The following is a 6263-nucleotide window of genomic DNA, read 5'->3' as shown; positions in this document are numbered from 1 at the left end:
GTAAGTAGCTTATCGCTTACAAATTGACATCCATAGCATGTTTCTGAGAAATGTAAATTCGATACAATCGTTCCTTTATACGTATGTCAATCACGTTTGTGTTGACAGGAGTTTTACAATATCTGGAGAAATTTAATACAAAAAACGAACCTGAAACTTTTTAGATTAAAAATTATATAATACATTTTTTATGGAAAAAAGACAGGAAAGAAGACCACACATATATACGGAAACATTTCTTTTTTAAACAAGAAAATTTCTTATCATATTAATATTGAAAGAAACAATGATTTACATATATTTTCACAGACACATGCTAGATACAAATGTACTGATTCGTCTGCCCAATTGCGTTGAGATATTGTCAATTCAAACTATATACCAAAAGGAGATGAGAGTCTTCAGACATTAAAGAGTGATCAAAATTAATATTTGAAAAGAAAAGAAAAGAAAATGACAGGAAACGCGAGGTATTCGGATTCCTATGGCTCTATTTCAGAAACAGATCTCAGAGAGAGATTCAAGTGATAAGCGCTGGTCGCCGATATAATTGTTGAGTATGTTCTTTGTTGAAATGTACATGTTATTATTTATAAAAACACAGGCAACATTGAATTCTTACAATTAACTCTTTTCACCTTCTTATTTTCTAATACAGTTTGATATAAACACGTAAGAGGCATGTATCAATCAAAACAAATTGTATGTTTGCTTTATATAATATAAATTCCTTTTCTAAAGGAGTACTGTAAAACTGGCAATTCTGTCGATACATGTAGCAATATTCACTACTTCAATTGTTTACAATACTTACCACGTTATTCATTTGAAAGCTGTCGCATTTCTGATAATTCATTTACTTATATATTGCACTTTATAGGATTAATTGTTATTAATTGTGTAGTGTTTTTGTTATCTTTAAGACTATGTATAGAGAATGAGAATCCTTTTCTTTTATTTAAGCAGAATATATTCGTGTTTACGGCACTAGTAAAATGATATATTATCTGTAAAAAAAAAAGAAGCAGTAGTAAAATATTTATGGAAACACACTATTAGGAAAATATGTCAAAATTTAGGTACATAGTACATATAATGACACAACGTGATATACGAATATGTTACCATTGGGTTTATAGAAAATTTATAATACCTTCGCGTACGTAGGTATTATATGATTGGTTTGTTTCCAAAAATGACAAAAACTAGAACACAATATCGTGTTATTAATTTGTTTTTAACAATACAGATAATATTATATTTAATTCTACTGTTGTGTAATAAATAGAGTATTATGCATTCTGAACTAGAAGGAGTATATTATGTGAATATTGATATCGTTTGGCATATTTAGTATTGTTCGCAAGCAACATCAACACAATTACTAATTACTAACACACATACATATATACATATATTTATACATACGAAAAAGTATGTTTATATGTATATAGATGCCTGCGTGCATAGGTATATATACAGATATATTCATACTTGCGCAATTCGTTGCGTATAAAGAATAGTTTATTTAAAGTTTCATGAATTTAGAAAATGGTATATCAAAGTTGTATTTATAAATATTTAATAGAGATAAAGGAGAGAAGTAAACCGATAGGGAGAGATTATTAATACTGTTAAAGTTTTATCAAGCATGTATAATTTATGATGCCTGTTGCACTTTCTTTAAATAGAAACATTAATTATATTTATATTATATTGTATTGTTGACGTTTGGATTTCGTAGTGTATGTATATTTTACGTCGAAATGTTCAAGGCGAAAAATTATTAGTCGGTAAATCCATCTGGTAAACTGACAACAGCGCAAAATGACTGTAAATCACCGAGGTTTTCAAAGTTATGAGCGAAAGAGGCAGCGGTATACGCAGATTAGCATTTAATTATACGCTTAGTTGATGGCTTATTAGGATGGCAGTGCTAATCAAGATTTTGTGAAGCTCCTAGTAAATAATTATCATTATATTCAATACATTATCCTACTAATAATTATAGCTCTATATTTTTCAATTAATTATAGTCACTATATAAGTCCCTTATATAAAGATGCGGTCTTTTAGTACATATATATATATAAATATATCTTTCCTTTCCGATATTTATGATATTATAATTTACAGGGTGTTTTAGATTCCTACACCTTTTATCCATGAATCATTTGATTTTTTTCTAGAGAATCGGCTCCAAAATAATCAAAGAAAAATATAAAACGTAGCTCGGTAGGTTTGGTGGAATCTTATAGGTACAGCAATACTATATTTTTAGACAAGATTACATGTACGTATATATAAGTTATATATCGCTACTGTATTGCGTACTTTTCACAACTATTAGTTACAAATTATATATTTCTTTAATTATTCGTTTACTCGAGAAAAAATATTACACGCAGAAAAAATCTTTAAGATGTAGTAAAAGAAATTGCAAAATTACCGGTATAAGAGGATTGAATATGATGCTATAATAGGAAATACATTGACGTTATAATATTATTTAATAAAGAGGAGTATATGTTGTGTGTATATGTATATACACATATATACGTGATATACATGTATGAGCGGTCTTTATATCGTGATATCTCGATGCATCCAAGCTATTATCGCGAAAAATTACGCCTCAACTATCACTTATATATAATTTATATCTTTATATTTACATCTTTATATTTAAGATTTACCTTTCACTTTTACTTTAGCAAGTAATTGTAACGCGTACGATTTTCTGAGGGATTTCCTTTCATTCTATGCTCAAGCAGGGGAGACACTGGAATTTTCTCGAAGAGCAATAGACAAATCAGCCTATATACGTATTTATATACATGTATATATACATATGCATATGTGTGTAATAATAGGAAACTTATATTCTAGGACACACCGGCGTACGATGGGATCTTATAACTCGTACTCGTGACACATTCCTATGTAAATAAAGAAGTTTTTGTCTTTTATTTGATTCATCACCATTTCCAGCTTAACTTACAACATCATTATACGCCTTTCACGCAACAACGACGATCTCGCGGACCTAATTTTTTCCACTCTCTCTCTTCCTTGAGTTCCGCGCCCGACATCAGAATCGGTCCGGCTCCGACTGCAGTTTCATTGTCTTTTTATATACGAAAATATAAAATGATATTCTAACACAAACAGCGAATGCGTCGATTTGAGGAAGCATCTACGTTCGCATAAAAACAAAAATGTGTATTTATACATATAAGGGGTAAAATAAAAAAAAAGAATATATATATATTATATATAAATATATGCAACCGACTCGCTATATTAAAGTTTTAGGGCGTCGGTATGTAATTGTGAGCGAGCAGTTAAGGCTTATATCGAGTATACTCCACATATGACATAAGAGCGTAAAAGCGAAACGCGAGATAACTCGCAAACGTGTTCTCTGAGTAGCATTTGGTTTTTTTTAACGATGCAACATCGCGAGACACGTCCGGATAAGTTTGCGATTCTGCTGACATTGTACATACATAACGCGGCTTTGACGGTTCATTCAGGCTCATCTTCGAGCATGTGGGAAGGAGAGAGGCTCATGAGCACCACGAAGGCGTCGATTTCCTCATGGGACATTTATTGTTGACCCATAAAAACCGGCATTCCAAGCATCTAGGTGGAAACTAACAGGCAAAACGATCGAGAGGAAGAAGGGATTGTATAGAATCAACTTGAAAACAAAATGGAGATGACGGAGATCTCCAATCTCTTCAATACATGTTTCCCCTCTTCGGAAATATCCGTTTCCGCCTGACTTCCCTTCGACGATTGGAAGAAAGACACGCTGAATATTAATCAAACGATAGCGAACAATTGTAAACGGCGTAATGTACGTGCTCTTCCCTAAATATGTGATTACCGTGTAATAGTCTGTGCTTTATTTGTAATATACGCAAACTATTGGATATATAAATAAATTAAAAACTGTTAAGTGACGCACTTTGTTGACTTAAAGGGCGAGAGTGTATTTGAAAATGATCGTTTTCCGATATAGTGTTAGTATTGAAAATCTATAAAATATACATAATAAGTGTGTTCTTTTCAGCTAAAGTTCTTGCACGATTCATCTTTCTTTCTTTCTTTTCTCTCCACTTGAAGAGAAAAAGAGAAAAGCTGAACCGTGCAAGAAATTCAACTAAAAAGAACAGGCCTAATGTGACCTATTATAGATTTTCAGTACTAGTAGTGTATTATATATCGGAACAGAATCTAAGATATATCGATATAAAGAATTTTTTTAAGTAGTCTGAATAAGCACATAAAGTCTCATTAACATCAATTTTATAATTTCACACTCAAGTGACTCAAGAATATAACTATTACATAAAATTGTTATATTAATTGTTGAGTGCGAAATTATAATTAAAATCCAGCGACTGTGCATTGCTGAGCATTGATGTTATGTTACTGTTAGCTTATTATTGTTGGGCTGATAACAAATTGATGTTATTTCATATAGCATAGATGTTCAAGGGATGTTCTGAAGGACGTCCCGAGAATGTCCCAATGTCTTGAGAAGAGTCCCAGGAAGATCTTTGGAATAAAGTGTGCTGTATGGGATGTTACTGTTAGTTGGTTTATATGCTGGGATACATTGCTTTCAATCACATTTTGAGTTGTATAAAGTAATTTTATGATACGTATGGAAAATGAGATCGCTTTGAATGATTAGAAGTGAACGCACGGTAATTAAAAACAATTATTTAAAATTTTTATTTTTTATTTATTATCAAATAAAGGTAGCACCTTTTACTTGTATGGATATTTTAGTGAGAAAAGGCGGAAAGGTTTCGTGTTTTCTGTCGAACTGCTACCGTTTTGCATCTACCAGAGAGATGTATCCCCAGTGAGAAATGACTTTTCAAGTCAATTCGACATTGAATTAACGGTTATTTCTCATTGGGTTGTAGATTAATTTGAATATATACAGAGTTTTTGAATAATTTTATCGTCTCGCGTCTTATATCTTGTCTTTATATTTTATAAACAAAAATCGAAATCTGCATCAGAATCGCAATGAACGTCAGAATCAATGTTGGTTCCTGAAGATTCAGTATCGAAATCGGTATATTTCTCATTCGTGATTGCACCATGAACTGTTGGAGAATCTAATAATTCGATGACTTCCGGCGATAATGACTTGAGTGATTTTTGTGGTAATTTTCTTATACTAGAAATATACGGATCCGAAGTGACCATCAGCCGGTTGAAAACATCTTACATGGTATTTTTTCTCGAGCATTTTCACGAGAAATCTTCACGAGAGCTTTTGATATCCTTATTTCGTGCTTTCTGAGCATCCTCAGATAATTGTCCGATCGGTAACAAAACGGAAGCTATAATTTCTGGTCCATGAATTAAAAGTTTATGTACTGAAATTGGCATGTGATACTACAGGTATAACTCGACAAATTTCCGCGCAGTTTCCAGAGCATATTCTCGAAACTTGTCGCATTTAACATTATGGCGACTTGAAATAGCTTGCAAAATCACATAAAATCAAACATTCGGAGACATCTGTTATTGTAGCAGATATACTCGAGTTTTCGAAAAATCGCCGTGCAGTATTTTCGTCATTGGTGCTTCCGTAACCAGGCTTTGGATAATCGACAATTAATCCTAATTATTTAATAGTATATTTGTCATCAATAAAATTAATTGATACACAAACATTTTGTTAAATTTTATTTATACGAATGCAGTCGTTTCCTCTCGTTTTTCCTGCCCTTCGCCCGTGTTCCACTCCACCCCTATGCGAACGAGGGTCTCGACGCAGGGGCAACATGGCAGGTCCACTCACAGGGTGCTTTCCAGCAAGGACATAGTCAGACACTGTGTAATACAGTGAGTCCTTTCATCCTTGTTTAACGTTGGCAAATAACAAGGATGAAACGACTCACTGTGTTACACAGTGTCTATGTCCTTGTTGGAAAGCACCCATAGTAGCTACGTTTACATCGTGCATTTAGGCCGCGGCCTATACAATAGATGCTTTGTTTATCCTGTATATACAAAGACACCTATCTTATAGGTCGCGGACTAAGCGTACGATGTAAACGTAGCTAGTATCTATCTTGATATAACATTATGTCGGACAGTACAACTGAATACAATCGTCAAATAACAATCAAAAATATATCGCTACTAGGTATCTATTTTCACGAGCGATATCGAAGTCAGCGACGATAAAATCACGTGACTCGTTTGTCGCTGAAAATGAGCGACGAGCG

Source organism: Mycetomoellerius zeteki, unplaced genomic scaffold (genome assembly GCF_001594055.1).
Source record: "Mycetomoellerius zeteki isolate Tzet28-1 unplaced genomic scaffold, Tzet1.0 scaffold421, whole genome shotgun sequence".
NCBI lineage: Eukaryota > Metazoa > Arthropoda > Insecta > Hymenoptera > Formicidae > Mycetomoellerius > Mycetomoellerius zeteki.
Note: the sequence above shows the minus strand (reverse complement) of the source record.